General features: G+C 40.2%; 1 non-coding gene across 1 annotated transcript; it reads left to right on the forward strand.

The window, feature by feature from the left end:
* Window positions 1-12,727: 12,727 nt before the first annotated feature.
* On the forward strand, window positions 12,728-12,867 carry LOC117707987 (small nucleolar RNA SNORA48). The gene has a single exon (XR_004606724.1). It is a non-coding gene; the product is annotated as a small nucleolar RNA SNORA48 (small nucleolar RNA).
* Window positions 12,868-18,026: the final 5,159 nt, after the last annotated feature.

Raw genomic sequence — 18,026 nt, forward strand, 5'->3', positions numbered from 1 at the left:
CTAATAATGTTACTGATAATTGTATGCTTTTACCATAGATGGAGAGACCATGCACATCCCAAGTGTCTGTATGGGTATTTTGTTTGTGAGTATGTCTGAGCACCACATTCATGCCTGATACCTGAGGAGGCCAGAAGAGAGAGTTGGATCCTCTGAAAGTGGAGTTACAGATGGTTGTGAACTGCCATGAGTGTGCTAGGTATCAAACCTGAGTGCTTTTAACCTTTTACCTATCTCTCCAGCCCCAGATAAGAATGTTTTTATGAGGAAGGAAAACAGCAGATCGGTCTGTCCACTAATAAATCATGTCTAAAACCAACCATTTTGCAGAGTCCCAAAGAACATATGTCTGTGTTTGTTTATCTTGCTTTCTTTAAAGTATCATGAGCTTTCTGAAGGCAAGGAGGATGCTGAAGCCATGAATTTGTCCTCCATAGTGACAAGTATATTGGAGATAGGGTTGGCAATCCACTCCTTTGTGGTGCCCAATCTCATTACTACCTCTACAAACTACGTACCTTTGGTCAAGTCTCCAAGTTCTCTGGACTTAGATTTCTTCATATGTAAATGAGACCAATATCCGCTCAAGGGGTAATTTTGAAAATTAAATAAAGGTCTTACCTGATACATGGTAATTACGAGTCTTTGCTCAGCAGCATACACCTGCAGCTGCTAAAAGCATTTGAAAAATGTGATGCAAGCATTTGCTGCTTTGAGATTCCATGCACAAAACAAGCAGAAGAGTGCCCTATATCACGGAGTCTCTAAAACCAGCCATCCCAATTTAGAGCATTGAAATAACTTAACCTCTTGACTCTTCTCTCTGTGGCAGGTATCCCAGTGCTGACCTGACCTATATTCTCGTGGTACACTATTTATGTACCCAAGACTGGAAGGAAGCATAAAGTCTCAACCTCCCCTCCTCCTTTTAGAAAGGTCATTAAGCATGGCTTTTGTTTTTTGTTATTATTTTGTCTGTTTGCTTCTTTACTGCCACTAGATGGTACTAGTCATCTGCTTGTCATCTTCATTGAGTTTACTGTCTTTGAGCATCAAACCAGGAAACTGAATACAGGAACAAGCGTTTTGGAAGAGTCTTACAGAGACTTTGGCTGGACATCAGAATGTAGCTCTGATTCCATTCCTGAGATATGTTGGCACTTGCTTACGATCTTTGCCCATTCCTTGATACTGGAAATATTTAGCAGCCATAAAGATGACTCAGACAATATGAGCCCCTGCACTTGGAGCCTGAGGAAGACCTATAAGAGATGAGTGATACAGTGACTTTGAATGGCATAGAAGGTACCTAGAGTGAAAACTAGCTTTTCCAGTAAGCTTGAGTCACACACTCTTGCCAGTCTATTTAGGATAAATCCTTCTTGTCTTAGACTCTATGCAGAAACTAACACTTCATGTTTATGATGCAAATATTTGGACTGTGTTCAGTGGGAAGCAAAAGTTAAAGCTGGCTATTATATTAATAAAACTCCTGGGAGATATTGGTGGGATCCTGGATTTGACAGGGTATATGACCTTTTTCTAAGTTCTTTTTAAAAAATTGAAGGGTAGATCACTTCCAGCACCTTAAGTCTTTTATCTACATTATAGGAAATGAGGAAAGAGGCCTTAGTATTTAATACATAGCAAAGTTATATTGTGAAAATTAATAAGAGAGACAACATGAATATTCAGGATTAGTCAAGAGAAATTATTCTGATACAGGTTTTGCTAAGAGACTAAAGAAAGTTAAGCTGAAGTAGAGCCTAATTCTGGTTTCTTCTCCCTCCTCCTTCTTTTCTTTTATTTTTATTAAACATAGATTCTTTTCTTATATAATGTAATCTGATTACAGTTGCCTCTTCTTCCCCTCTACTCCCAGTTTCTCTCCACCTCTTCTCCCATCTGGATCTGCTCCATTTCTGTCTTTCATGAGAAAAGAATGGGCTTCTAAGAGATAGCAACAAAACATAACAAGATAAAATATAATGAGATAAAATTAAGACCATGTTCTGCTATACTCATAATCAGTGCTTTATTCAGCCCTTATCAGAGAGACTTCCTCCTGAAGCAGATGGGAACAAATAGAGCGACCTATGTCAAAACACGGGGGGGGGGGGGGGCGGGGAGAATACAACACATAGCTCTAAAGGAGTTGTCTCCATCAAATCTTTCCTCTTAGAGCTCAGGGAACCCCTAAAGAAGAGAAGGCAGATGGAGTCAGAGAGACAGAAGGGATGGAGGACTCCAGAACAGGTCCTCTAAAACAACTAAACAAAGCTCATATGAACTCAAAGAGACTGAAGCACAGGACTTACATGGGCCTGAACTAGGGTACTCTGCTTTGTGGGACTATAAATAGCTTTATGGGACTGCCGAATATACATGTATAATATATAATATAATATAATATAATATAATATAATATAATATAATATAACTTGCTTATAATATAAGCAAGTGGGTCTCTGATTCTTTTTGTGGGGCAGTGGTCTCTGATTCTACTGCCTGCTCTTGGGGCTTTTTAATTTTTCTGTTTGCTTGTCTTGTCCAACTTTGATATGATAGGTTTTGTTTTATCTATCTTATTATTCAATGTAAATCCTTATAGGTATAAACTTCCTGATTGAAATTCCTGGCCATAACTAAAATTCTGAGTTGTGTATGAATTCTTCATCCTGGAAAGTTTTAACTTTCTTCTCAAAAATTTTCAATGACACATTGACCATTGAAGTGTATTTACTATAGTTATCCATGTATTTGTTTGGTGTCTGATTTTTCTTGCTGCTTATTTCTTATTATATTTCTCAGAAGCCTCCCATCTTTGTCTCCCCAGTACTAGAATTACAGACACACCACTAGATCCATCCAGTTTTTCAATGCAGACATTGGGGATATAAATTCACATTCTCATGCTTGCATGGAAAACACTTTACCAACTGAGCCATCACCCCAGACCCAAGAACAATGTTTTTGTATGTATTCATAGGTAAAATTATACAAACTCGAATTCTAGTATTATAACTGTAGATTGAGATATATATATATGTATATTCTATAGTCTATATTACAAATTTTATATCACATAGTACATATTATATATTATACATGTATATCATATATTATACATTACACATTATTATTACATATTATATACATTATATTAATTATAACTCCCATGACAATTACAAAGTAAATAGCTGAATAAAACACTCCAAATGAATAAAAAAACAACTAAACATTTCCTTTTTATAAAATTAGATTGATGCAAAAATACAGCAACACAGTAAATGATAGACAAAAGCAACTATAAGCTATACAGAAAATTAACAAAATAACAGAAATGAGTATTTTAAATGGTTAAGCTTTCCAGTTGAAAGACAGAAACTAGAAGAATGGGCTTCCAAAAATCATCCAGATATATGTTATCTGAAAAAAGACTCACTCAGATTCAAAGTCACACATGGGTTAAAGGAGGACAGTGGAAAAGTGGGACCCATGCAAGCATTAGCCAAGGAAGCAGAGTTGATGTTGCAAGTGAGCTGAGGTTTTGTTCCTCTCCTTGATAACTCAGTGATGACAGATAATTGTTCAGTGGTGACAAATGAATAAGCACAATTTTACCATGGAACCAAAGGAAGGCACTGATTGTTGCTAAGCAAAGCACAGTACCAGGGAATGCTGAGACTTAAATAGGTAGAATCCAGTCACAGGAAGAACAGGCATTTTTGTAAAATATATGTTTAGTAGCAAAGGTATTTAGTAAAAACCCAGTGCACACCACCCCCTGGGGTGTGTGTGTGTGTGTGTGTGTGTGTGTGTGTGTTAGACGTAGCAGCAAAGGGTTGCTGACTAATGAAAGTCCTAGCCAGGCAGTGACAAAAGTCAAGATTAAAGAGGTTGGATGGTGTCCTGTAAGCCACATGTCCCAAGTGAAAATGACATTGCTTTTTATGCTGAGGGCAACCTGCCAATGTAGTACAAGGAGAGATAGACAAGCTGGGGTAAGATGTGGGTGGGGCGTTATTAGAAAAGACAGAGTGGTTCCACAGCCCTCAAAGTATTAAAACAGGAAACAGGAAAGACCTTGGCCATTTTTAAAAGTAATTTTAAAGTTTATCAAGATATAATTTACCTTTCTACATGTACAATTTGATATTTGACAAATATATAAAATTGTGTACTATACTATTATCAAAATAGAGAACATTTGAGTTATGAGGTGAATTATAACCCATCAAAATTCATCTAAAGTCCATAAGAGACAAGAATCAACCACAAAAAGAATCACCTATTTGGCCTAAAGATTATTTTGGGAAACAGATACTGGAAGATTTTTAAAGACAGTGCATAAATTTTCCATTTATGGAAATATGCAGTGCCCCATTCTGCACCAGGAGCAGAGCTGCTGGTTACAGAGGCTCTGATCAGTGGGGAGCATAGCACACCTTGCCCAGGTTCACAGCACTCTGGCTGCTCTGTTCCCCACCTCTTATGAATTGCCTCCCCAGACCCAAACCCTTTCCTTCATTTTATCTCTAGTTAATGAAAGAATTCAAGTTCAAATCACCCCTTTGAGTGTAACCTATTCCCAAGTCTATGTCATGTTTTTATGAAGTAATTATGTTAATACACTATTCCTCCATCACCACCTTTTATAAATCTACTTTTGTTAGAGAGCTTCATCTGAGAACCTAGAAGCATTTAAGGGAATGTTTTATTGCTTCCTTCCAAATTCTACGTATGTATAATTACTTGGTTCTCTCAGGAACTCATGGAAACTTTAGATAAGATCCGGTACATGGATCTTTAGATCACTGGGGAGTGTGTCCCAGTGATCTAAACAGGACCATGGAACCCTGTTTTTTTCTCTTGATCTCTTTCACTTCCTGGCCATAGGGTAAGAGGGTGGACTCTACTCAGACCCTTCATATAATGTGGGACCACAAAACTCCAATTAACTGGCCTGAAGATCAAGAACTCAAACCTCTAAGTTATGAGCCCAAATAACCCCTTTCACTTTATAATTTGGTTATCTCAGATGTTTTCAATAATGATGGAAAGACACACAGTGTCAGATGCAAATGGAGTGAGTCTCTGGGATTGAAGATTCCAGCTCAACTTGTGTCCGTCGCAATTTTAGAGCAACCCTAAAGTTGCTCCTCTGCTCTGGCATCCAGTTCAGCTTCTGCAGTTTTCTAATCTGACTCAGCTTCATTCCAGGAACTTCTAGGAAATTACAAAGGTTGTAAAGTGACAGGAAGATCAGATGGACTTTTGTTTAAATTTAGTAGAAGCACTTAACAAAGGGACATAGACCTTAAGGATGTCTCATTAAAATTACCCATTATGCTCCTCTGAGCAATTCACGGGTTGAGTCCTGAGCTTTTGATGTATGAATTGATCTTCATTATAAATGCAGAATTTGTGGAAATGGCGTTAACAGTGAATCTCTATGTAAATTTCCTCTGACTTCATTCCTACCTCCATTAATACTTCCTCAGTGACTCCAGCCTCAGTTCATTCTTTGCTCTCTGAATTTCTTTGAACAATTATAAGAGTAGTCAATCTCTTATAATCACATAATCTTTGCATCTTTACTTAATACATTTCATGATTATGTATGAGCACAATTTGTGTTTTATGACATTTAATCTACTGAAGGTCAAGAGTCACTCAAGGAGCATGGGAACAAAGCCTTAAAGGAATGAACTGACTATTCATGGTTAAATGTTTGTGAAGCAGCTGCTATCTGCTCAGTGGCCTGTACATGCTAGGTACTATGATACCTCCCCTCCCCAATTTACTTCTGGTTTTTCCTTTGTTCTCATTTAATTCAATCAAGTTCCTACAACACCCAAATAGACCATCAGAGCCATGAAACATCAGGACTAAGAGACAAGATTGAATTTTAACTGTGGCCCTGTCACTTACTGACCACATGATCTCTGACACATTTTTTAATGTCTTACCGCTTGTTTAGTAACCAACAATACCTCACTTAAAAAACCTAGCATAATTTATGCAGTTAAGCACTCAGAAAATGGGGATTATGTTACTTATTTTTATATACACAATGAAATTAAAGCTCAGAGAAGTGAATTAATTGTTCACAATCCCAAGTAAGTTGCAGAGCTGATAATGAGACAAAGGACATACACTCTGGAACTAGGTTTGCAATTAACCACATCCTTTTCTGCTGTAGTAACTTGTCACACCTAACTACTTAAGTAAGACAAGCCTGTGGCAAATGAGTTTAGAGCAGAAGAATTAATGCCAGGCAGGGTTTTCTCTGCCCACTAAGTGATTAGCTTGCCAATCCAATTCTGTTCCCCATTGAAGCTGAAGTTACATTGAGATTAGATGAGCCACATCCCTGTGAACTCTACCATAGTCTCTGCATCCGTACATGCTGCCTTGACCTCCTACAAATGGGCCCAAATGAGACACTGAGTTTTCTCACTAGACCTTGTTAAATAATGCGTAAGGGACCCTTGAACCCTAGTGTCAAGAGGAAGATTAATTTAAATGAAGATGTTTCCATTTGAGATGCATTTGAGAAGTCTTGTTAAGTGAATGAAATAAGGACATGACTCTCCCAAGGCATGATTGAGAAGGATTTTATTGTACATATGAGAGAAAGTACAGCCCGAAGTATCTTAAAGAGTTCAGACTGAACCAGGCCATGACATGTTCAATAGCAGGATAAAGTGAAAGAAGAAGAGAAGGAAGAAAGAAAGGAGAGAGGTCAAGGAGACAAAGAGAGCAGCCATGCACCAAGAGAACCAGAGTAGAGGACCACAAGGAAGAGAGTGGAGAGAATTAGTGGCTGAAATGTCAAGATTATAAAGGAAAGCAAAGCTGGGGGTGGGAAAGTGAAGTCTGAGATGGAGAGGTTTATGGCAGGGGGCAGCTGAGTGCTGAGGGGAGCCCCAGGTCCTGAGTAAGCCTAGAGACTAAGCAGACACTTGGATATGCTAATAGGCACCAGGTTAGCTATTTGTCCCCAGTTTCTTTGGGAGCTGAAACTAAGGTTTCTCTTGTTTGATGAAAATGTCTTCCAGAAAGAAAACTGCCACAGTCCTCCGTGGGAGCCTGTTTCCACTTAAGAGATGTCATTCCTCCATCTTCACACTCAGAGGTCAACAAAATTACCACAAGCCACCCTACCCTGGATTAATTCCCAAAATCCCATCTGTCACCCATAAGAAAGCTCCCTCTCTTGCCCTTAAGTTGATGTTTCAGTCCAGTGTTTAATTGTTCATACACACCTTCATCTAAAGCCTCTTGTATACGTATTTTTTTCTCCTGTTAATCTGCCCACTGTCAGGTAATTTGTGGACCTCTGACCACAAAGCTTAGATTATTAGTCAAGTGAAAGTTGTTCTGAACAGGAGTTTTCTATATTTTCACACTTGTATTTCTGAAAGCTGAGCAATACGGGTTGGGGGCGGGGATGGGATGGGGTCTGCCACTCAACTGTTGTCTGTTACTGGGTCAGTCGCACATCCCTAACTCCCTTGTATAGCACTCTCCAAGCCTTCTGGGACTGCAACAGACAAAAATACTTGCTTCGAGTGGTGACAGTGTACTAGTGCCTCCTTACCTCCTCCAGGAGTTACTGTGGTTGCCATGATATGACTATGCATGGCTGTTTATGTAATCCCTGCCATGAGCTGTGCCCTCTTCCACTGGTGCCCCACTGTTCTTTCTTATCTTGGTTTGGCAGGTAATGATATCATCAAGAGATAAAAATGGCAGATACAGAGATAGATCATGGTGCATAGAACGGTTTTTTTATTTAAGAATTTGTGAAGAATTTTTCTGAACTCCTTTCTCTCAAAAGCTGAAGTTTGATGTATTTTCCATATCTTGACTGCTCTTGTTCTGTCTTTGTATTGACCATCTAAATTAAGGCATGGACATCATTCACCTGTGTTACTGAAATCACATCATAACTAATGCCTCATTTCCACATAGCAGCTAGTGGTCTTTAAAAACAAAAGGCAAAGGGGCTTGATAAAACCTCAGGGGTTAATAGTAAGTGCTTGCTGCTTTTCTGAATGATCCAAATTCAATTTTCTAGGTCAGTAGGTTATACTTGACCTACTGATCCAAGGGATACAATACTCTCTTCTGGCCTCTGAGGGCACCTGCACACATATGACATACTCTCAACACAGAGACAAAAAGAAATAACCATTCTAAAAATATATAATACCACGGAATCTGCCAATGCTTAGCATCTAAACTCTTCAATGTTACCCTAAGCCCCCTTCCTTAGCAACCCCTCATCACCTGCTTCAACTCTTCCTTCACACTTTGATTCTTAACATTTTTCACATGAGCTGTTTTCTTTGCTAGAATTCAGATAAAAGATTCATATTATGATGTAAATACGTATTGCTGTGTACCCCACTAGAATATAAATTTCTTGAGACCAGGTAACTGGCCATTCATACATATAACTAAGCGCCTAGAACATGAAAGGTATTCACGTAGTATCTGTTGTATTAATAGATTAGGTGCCACTCCCATCTCTTTTCTTCTGCTGTGATCTTTCTCATGATCTCCCCTTTGGACTGAGATGGTTACTATAGGCTTCCTGTCTCTATAGCAACAAACATCAAATGTCATCATCTGTTGCCAATATATTTGCTTTCACAAACCTGATAAATTTACTCTTCTTTTAAAAGATTTCTATTCACTTCCCTATGCTTAAAAAAATACTAATAGGAGAAAGATATCCCCTTGAAGTAATATGAAAGAGCCTTGTCTACCTTTTGAGACCTGTTAACTGTTAACTGTTTCTTCAATATGACACTCAAGGACCCTGTGGTCAAATGCAACTGAGCTTATTAACATTTGCATAAAGGATAAACTAAAGTTAGAAAGGTCAATGCCCCCCCCAACAGGGATCACATTCTTTCTATTATATCACACATTCCTGACCCATTATTTTACTATTTATGACTTTCCTCCCTCTACCAAACCTTTGTCCTTCCTTTCAACCTCAACTTCTCTCATATATTCCAGTTCTTTAGTTAGCTCCACCATAGTTCTGCATCCTAATCTTCTAGAATTTTCATGTTGTTCATAGAGAATATCAAGAAGAGTGGGTCTGATGGGTGCTGGATTCCAGAACTAGCCTGAGATGCCTTTGACTCAAAGCTTCTTATCCTATAAACACAGTCAACTTCCTCACTGGGTTAATTTCATTGACTCAAAACCCACAAGCCACAGCATTAATTATAAACGGGATGAATAGCCTGCTTCCTAATGATGCACTCCTAGACTGAACGTGTTCACATAACTTGCAAACTGAACACAGGGGAGTGCTACATACTTGTGGTCCTTGTCTGATGAGCACTGGGGATTCTAGAAAGTGATTGGAGCAACAGAGAAATGAGTTTCCCTGCTAAGTGAGCCATCTGGGATTGCCCCCAAGAAGCTTCTGAAAGCCAGGGATGTTGCTTGAAACAGCATTTGCATCCTTAATACCAGCTGCCAGGATCCCACCATATGATTCCAGGATACCCCACATAATGGCCACCACAAACTAACAAGTGTCACTGTTAGGAGAATGACCATTTTTTTTTCCCAAACAGCTGTCTTTTTCTTGTTAACACAGTCTCTGACTTCTTAATGAAACTGAGGTCTCCACCCTGACAGAGCCATTCTTCTACCTTAAAAAATCCAGTTCCACATTTGATTGTTCGCCTGTGACCTCCTAGTCCTCCTACACATACCACACATGTTAGGAACATAAGCTGATGAAAATGATCTTAATATCTTGTGGTTCCAAGTATTTTTAGCCCCACTAGCCACCACTTTTTTTTCTGAAAGGAAAAAAAAAAATTTCCTCTCTTGTTCAATATCATGAAAACCAAGTAGTGTTGTTTTATTGAGAAATGTTCCACATAAGCTAGCATATTCAAACACCTAGTTCCTAGTTGGTGGTACTACTGGGAAGATTTAGGAGGCATGGCCTTGCTGGAAGAAGTACATCACTGTGGGTGACCTTTGAGGATTTATAGTCTTGCCTTGCTTCCAGTTTGCTCTCTGGTCATGTTTTTGGTTAAAGATATAATCTCTAAGCTTCCTGCTCTGGCTACCTGATGCCACTATTCTCACCATTGTGGGCTCTAATACTCTAGAGCAGAGCACCAAAATCAACATTTCTGTCTAGAATTTGCATTGGTTGTGGTATTTTATCACAGTGACAGAAAAGAAACCAATACATCAAGGAAGTCTCTTGGATTCTGAGGATCTGGCAACAAAGCAATTCTCTTGTCTCTGCATTATCATTACACTAACTTTGGCCTTAGTTTTGCCATCTGCATTATATTAGGAAACATTTTTCTAATTTTTTTTCAGATTTTCTTCAAATATGCATCAAATCCCTAAGAGAGTATCAAAAGTCACCGGAAATAATAATAATAATAATAATAATTACTATTATTATTATTATTATTATTATTATTATTATTATTATTTTAAAAATCACGGGGATGAAGAGGTTAGTGCATAGATTAAGAGCACTGGCTGCTCTTACAGAAGATCCACATTTAGTTCCCAGCACCACATGGCAGCTCACGATCATCTGTCACTTCAGTAATTGAGAATCTGATGATAAAACATGCAGATAAACACTCATACACATAAAATTAAAATAAAAATCTTGAAAAAAAAGAGTTACTGCAAGGGGGAGTGGAGAGATTGCTTAACTAGTATTCACCACTATTTTTTAACTCATTTTTAAAGAGCAATGGACAGCCAGACTATCTACACTCCCAGTGCTCTATGATGAGAGATGGGAACAGAGAGAGAAGGCTCCCTAAAAACTCACCAGTTAGTTTTGTGTGTACAATAAATAAACAACAAAGACCCTGTCTCAAACAAATAGAACACGAGGACTACCAATCAAAGAAGGATCTCTTTGGATCTCCATATCTACCCTGTAGCACCAGTGTGCCTATATTACTGTACACACACACACACACACACAGAAAGAGAGAGACAGAGACAGAGAGAGACAGAGAGACAGAGAGAGAGACAGAGAGAATCACTGGAAATGGATGAAATGTATAAGTATACATATATACGTACACACACATATACACATATAATTATCAAAGTCATTTTTCAGACTAAATGTGTTTAAGTTAGCACCCCATTTCTAAATTTCTTTATGAAAATATAGTAATGTTCTATTCATGAAATGTCCACTGAAGAAATGATATGAAAATATTATACTAGAACAAAAAATTGAATTCATGCCATGCATGCAGAAAATCCCGAGTATCATTGGCAGTCTGATTATTGATTATGCAGCAAATCACATAACAACATGCCTAAGCTGTTTTAGCTTCTGCATGTGTCATAGATGTGTTGTGATTAAGTTCATGAATAAAATTGACTGTATTAAGGGTTAACTAGATAGCTGGTGAAATACTTTCATGTGTGTGTGTGTGTGTGTGTGTGTGTGTGTGTGTGTGTGCATGTTCCAGACTAAGAAAAGGTCTCTTGACTCATGTGTATGGTATAACCCAATCTGCCATTTGATACCTAGTGGTGCCAAAATATAAAGGCAAAAATTTGATCTCCTCTTAAGCTGAAACACCCATCTTCTGAAAGTCAGAACTCACTTAAGATCTTGCTGGCTGGGATTTACACCATTTTCCTCTATCTATCCAGTAAGTTTTAAGCCTTCAACCTGGAACTATGAATGGTCCCCAGCTTCCCAACCTCATTTCTTTTTCAGTCAGCCTGAGTTATATCACCAGCTTCATTGGCCCTCCTGTCTTCAGGCTATTTCCAGAGTGTTAAGACCACAGAAAGGTTCTCTCATTTTTCAGAGGGCATATCCTGGGGCATCTCAGTCCTCAAAGCCAGGGAAACAATTTTCATAATCAATCTCCTTGACTTATTTGCATACTGTAAATCTAATTGGTTCTGTTTCTCTAGAGTAGCTTGATTAACATATGCTGTATATATATATATATATATATATATATCTCCAATTCATATTTCATCAGAGCATATTCATAGCATCACAGACACATTGTACTACAAAGCCACTGAAATTTAATTCACAAACTTTGAAGGGCTTAGTTTTATAAGGTCTCTCACTGCAATAAAAATTATCTGGCTGATCGGAAAACCTGCCAAAACACAGATCTGGGATCAAAACAATCTTTGCTTCGTTAGATACAATCAATAAAACGCATAGGTTTTCAAAGAAGTTGTGTGGTAGAGAGTGGCCTCATGGGACTCTTCAAATAAGTGAGAGACCCTAAGCTGCTACGAGGCTAGCAGGTACCTCATGCTGATGAGGTGCTTTTTTATGAAGAAGAGACTCCACAGAAGAATTTTAACAAGCTATCAAGTCTTAGCCTTAAACAGTATGATAATCAGAAGAGCTATGCATGGCAGCACACAGGATGCAATTCCACAAACCTCCCTTATTTTTGTTATACTCATACATGTGCAGGTATATGAAGAGAATGTGCATGTGTTGGACAAAAGCAGCAACTGGGGGCTGAAGTGCAAGGGACGTTAGTGGCGATGGATGAGGATTAAAAGGTAAACTCTTTGCTGTGATAAAACAAGTATCAGTATTTATTGCTGGAGCTAAGACTGGCACAGGAAGAAAATTAGCTTTCCTGCTATCATTCTTAATTCTCACCTGGGAGCACTGTAGCAAAAGACAGATTAAGAAAGGGTGTACCCTGGCAATGGGCAAAGAGACACATTGGTGGTGTTATTCTTTTATCAGTCAGGGGCAGAGGAGATGGCAATCCTTTGTTCATCCTAGTTTGGTGTCTGGCTTGGTGGCCAAAGCTGCCTTATGCCTAAGTCTCATGAAATCCAATCCAATCTAGTCAAATCCAGATAGAGCAGCATGGCAGGAGGAAGACAAATAGAGAGCTGAGGACCGCCATGCCAGCCACACACCTACCCTCCAGTCCATGGTACAGGCAGGCCATAGACACCTGTTTGCTGACATGCCAGGCTGCAGAGACGGAGGATGTTGCCCAGAAGCCCGCCGGCCGCATGGTCAGCCTGCAGCAGGAGTCACCACAGTGTGCTAGTGTGTGATGGTCAGATGGGAGAGAAAGAGAAGGGGAGCAGCCTGAGCATCATGGAGAGAGATGCTGGAGACTGAAGGGTGGAGGAGAGTAGCCTGTTTCTGAGTGGCTAGCCCTGACACCTTGGGCCCTGATGAAGTCTCAGTCCAAGCTGCTACTGAGAGCCTTATCTGAGTCCATGGCTACACAGTACCAGGGTCAGTGTCAATGTCCGTGGCTCATATTATTGCTAAGGAACATAGGGATGTCCCTGGTTGAGGCAGTCTCCAGGGACTACCTGGAGAACTGGCTCTGTTCACTGGATGTGGCATTCTGGAGAGCTGGCCCCATCTTTCATCAATGGCAGCATTTGAGAGAACAGACTCTGCACCTTGCCAAGGTAACACAGTGGAGAAGCCCCTGATGGCAGAGGGGGTAGGAGGTTGGCTCAGAGAGTGTGACTATGGGATAGCTGACCCTGCTACTTGTCTGCCATGGTGTAGCATTGGCATAGAGGTGATGCACCCACCCACCCAGCTCCCCGAAATGTTCAGTAATCAGGAAATCCACCCATAGTGTCATGAGAGCAGGTGATTAGGCCCTGTCCCTTGTTGGCTGCAGCACTCAGGCCCTGCACCTCACCTTTAGCATCACAACAGAGCCAACCCTGGTGGTGAGGACACAGGTATGCCATCCCTGAAGGAGAGAGCAGGAGGAGAGCTGGCCCTGCCACTGTCTACTGTGAGGTGGTGGGAATGTGAAGGTGATGCCTTCCCTCCTTGCCCCTTGCCAACTATAGCAGTAAGAAGAGCTTGCCCTAGGGTCATTAGAGTAGGTAAGTTATCCCTGCTTCTATGCTGCCTGGGAAACATGGTAGGGCTTACCCTAGTTAAGAGGTGCAGGTGAGACAGCCCTAGAGATGAGCATGAGAGAAAGCTAGCCTTGCACTCACCTCCCATGTGGTGGCCTGAGTGTGGAGGTGATGCCCTTCCCCATCACCTCCTGTAGTAGTCAGAAGAGGTGGCCCCATGGCATGAGAACAGGAGAGCTATCCCTGTCTCCTCACTGACTATACCACTCTGGATAGTGGGCTCAACACCTTGCCTGGGCACCACAATGGAGATATCCCTGTTCACAAAGACACAGGTGAGCTAACCCTGTGGTTGTAAGAGTGGGAGAGCTGGCCCAGTCCCCCACAGGCTGCAGCACATAGGAAAGAGGGACCCTGTGCCTTGACTGGGAAGCATAGTAGAGTTGGATCTAGAGGTAGGGTGCAGGTGAGCCGGCCCCAAGGGCATGAGGCCAGGGGAGCTGGCCCTTCCTTTTGCTGATGGCTGAACTGGGTGGCCTAGCCACAGCAGTGCTGGTGGTGTGAATAAGGGAGTACTGGTGAGCTGACCAGCTCTGCTGCATCCAGACCCAGATTCAGGTCTCTGAAATGGCCCACACCAAAAGCTATATCATCTGCAAATGGTTGGGAGACCTGAAAAGGCTGGTCTTGCTGTTCCAAAGCTCCAGGGTCTCCATGACATAGGGTAAAAACAAGATAACTGGGAGGAGTCCTGATGAGGATCCAATATTGATGGTGTAACAGAAGCCAGAGATCTTGAACCAGACCAATGACTTATTGCAATGAACATTACATGTAAAGATGCGTGGACAGAGGGGTATACTGGGGAATACACTGTGACATACTACAACTTCTAGGAAGAAATGTTTTCTATGATTTCCTTTGATGTTATTTGTGTGTTTTTTTTTTTATTGTGGGTGGGTGGGGGAGGTTGCAATTGGTGTGATTTAAAAGAAAATAGGAAACTTACCTTCTTTCTTTCCTCTATATACGCTTTTGAAAAATTGCCTTCAAACTTAAAATATATTTATGCTAAAAGTGAGAGCTTTCAGGACAATGAATTTTATCAGTTTTCAGTGTGTTTTTGAACTACAATATAAGTCTTCTTCCATGATACAGTCACTTACCATAGACTTTTGGAATAGGTTTTTCGTAAGAGGTCAAAATATTAGAAGTAAGAAGGTGTGGGAAGGAGACCAGGAAGGGCAAGTTTCATGTTATTGACAGAGCAGCATCAACAGCTCCAATGGTGCCTACTCCAGGGCTGCATGCAAAACACCATGTGATAAGATGTGAAAGAAGGGCAGCTCTTGGGAGAAGATGGATGACCATGGGAGGGGAGGGAGCAGATATGAGCAAAGAACAACAATGTGAATGGATGAGAGTAGTACCATGAATCCAGGACTTTGCATCTTAACTTTCAAAGCAAACTTTCAAAATTAATTTTAAATGTTGTGTAGTGGGTGCTTTTGTAGGAAAACTTTCATGAAAATAGGTTAGATAAAGGGAAAATTACTTCTAGGGAATATTTGTATGCTTTCTTGCTCATAGGTTTTATAGACATAGATGGGTAAGTAAGTAAATGATAGAAAGAGAGATATGGGAAGGGAGAGAGGGAAAGAGAGAGGGAGAGAGATAGGATAGAGACATGAGAGAGAGAGAGAGAGAGAGAGAGAGAGAGAGAGAGAGAGAGAGAGAGAGAGAGAGAATATCAGTAGAAGGTACCAAGTGAGGTACAAGGGAGATAATAAAGAGATAGATAGATGATTGATAGATAGATAGATAGATAGATAGATAGATAGATAGATAGATAGATGACAGAGGGAGAGGGAAAGAGAGAGGGAAAGGAAGAGAATTTGTTGAGTCTGAGGCACATAAACTTCTAGATGACCATGGCAAGTGATAGATAGGGTTTAGAACCTTCTCAAGAATATCTTCTGACATTTTGATCAGCAATTTAGAGACTTCTCCAGCCACTGCATCATACCATCATACTAAATTTAGCCAATAAAAGTCATAGTCACCCAAACCAATCTTTTTATTACAGCATTGAAGTCAGCTCACAATACAGAACTAAAATCCACCGACTTTCTACTTGACTAAGCTCCTACACATGCTCCAGGTGGTGACTGGTGCAACTGAGCTCCATAGAGAGAACATTCCAGAGGCACTAGAGTGACTTCTCTGCAGCACTTGAAATGGAAGTGCCTTAGGGCCAGGACCATGACTGGAGAAAAAGAGGTAAGGTCCAAAATCTTTAATCAAGGCAGTATGTAGGACAAGGATCCTGAATCCCATGGCAAAAGATACACCAAGTGAAACATTGACCTTACCATGTGTTGATGTCAAGTTTACAAAAACTAAGCAGCACACTAGGGGCTGTCGATGCTTATGGGCTGGGCTATATCTTTTCTGGGGTATTCTGATGTTCCCTTTCTCTGTCTCTGTCTTTCTCTCCCTCTCTGTCTGTCTCTTGCCTTTCTCTATACCATGAGGTACAAGACTCTTCTGCCTTTGTAATATTCTGCCCAAGCAATCATTGACCCAGTCTTTTGATTTTCACCCCTTAAGTTGCTTTGCTCAGGGATTTGATTACAGCTGTGGAAAGCTGATATGATTTTACCCACCTGTCCAGTCAGGTACCTTAGTGGTGTATATCTGATGTTTGTTAAAGGCCTGGTTTCCTACCTTGGAGAATTTCTGGTTCTCTCTCTCTCTCTCTCTCTCTCTCTCTCTCTCTCTCTCTCTCTCTCTCTCTCCCTTTTCTCTCTCTGACTATGAGTTCTGGCCAAATATCACCCGGTTTGCTTTAATCTCCCAACACTATAATGTACTGTCTTCCTACAGGATCATAATCAATGCAACAAATTGATCTGACACTAAAGTCTTTAAAACTGTGTGAGCCAAGTGAACCTTCCCACTTTAACAGTTTAATATCTTGGGTAATTTGTTATAGTTACAGAAAGCTATCACAGCCATTAACCTTTAACACTGCTATCAAGACAAACAGAATTATACTACGAAAGGGCATAGAAACCAAGGAAGAAATAGACCTAGGATCGAATTTTAAAATTTGTGAAAAGTATAAGCTGCAATCTTTTTTCTTACTTATAACACAACTTTAGTAAGATCAAGTCTGAGTCTACCCTTTTAAAAGTAATTAAAGCTAGCATACATTTCCATCTTCCTCTTTAATGTGCTACCCAGATGGCAGGACTGATGCCCTCATCAATGATTTAAAGAGTTGCTCAGAAAGTATTGGAGCTAGGTGACCATTTTAAATAATTTAAAACCCACTTAGATTATTCTCTTAGACCCAGGATAGAAAGAGCTCACATTCTCAAATTGAGACTAAGTGTAAGGGTGTTTATTATGAATAAAATTAAGCTGAAAACAACTAATGCACAATAATTTGCAGGGAAGTGATTTATTTGACAATATCTAGTAATAATTTCTGTTTGCAATTGGATTCATTGTGTAAACCTACCTGTGCCTTACAGAGAATTAGACAACAGGGCAGAAGAGGGAGACAGTGCCTGTACAGATTTTCTAAGAACTATGGTCAGAGCTATTAAGTAAAATATTCAAATTGTAAACATTGAACTGCAGTAAATCACCATATTTTACAGACAAGTTGAGCCCTGAATTGGCATGCCCCCCTTCATCTTAAAGAAAAGGAACCTTGAGAAACAGAATGGTAGTCTATATGGAAAGTGCCTTCTTTCAATGAAATCTGTGAAATACAATCAAAGAAAAACACTCTGAATATTTCCCTTTTGTTGGGGGAATTCAATTTTGTGAACACTAATCTGTTTAGTTTCATTGTTCCTGTTGTTGCTGCTGTTGTTGTTCTTGTTGCTGCTGGTGCTGTGGTTGTTGTTCTTCTTCTCTTTCTTCTCTTCTTCCCCCTCCTCCTCTTTTTCCTCCTCCTCCTCCTCCTCCTCCTCCTCCTCCTCCTCCTCCTCCTCCTCCTCCTCCTCCTCCTCCTCCTCCTCCTCTTCTTCCACCATGTTGGCTTTTATTTTGCCGGGAGAAAAAGACCAAAAATACAAACACATTGGGTTCTGAGTCTTCAGATGAAGAAAACAGTGATCTAAACACAAACC

Source organism: Arvicanthis niloticus, chromosome 4 (assembly GCF_011762505.2).
Source record: "Arvicanthis niloticus isolate mArvNil1 chromosome 4, mArvNil1.pat.X, whole genome shotgun sequence".
NCBI lineage: Eukaryota > Metazoa > Chordata > Mammalia > Rodentia > Muridae > Arvicanthis > Arvicanthis niloticus.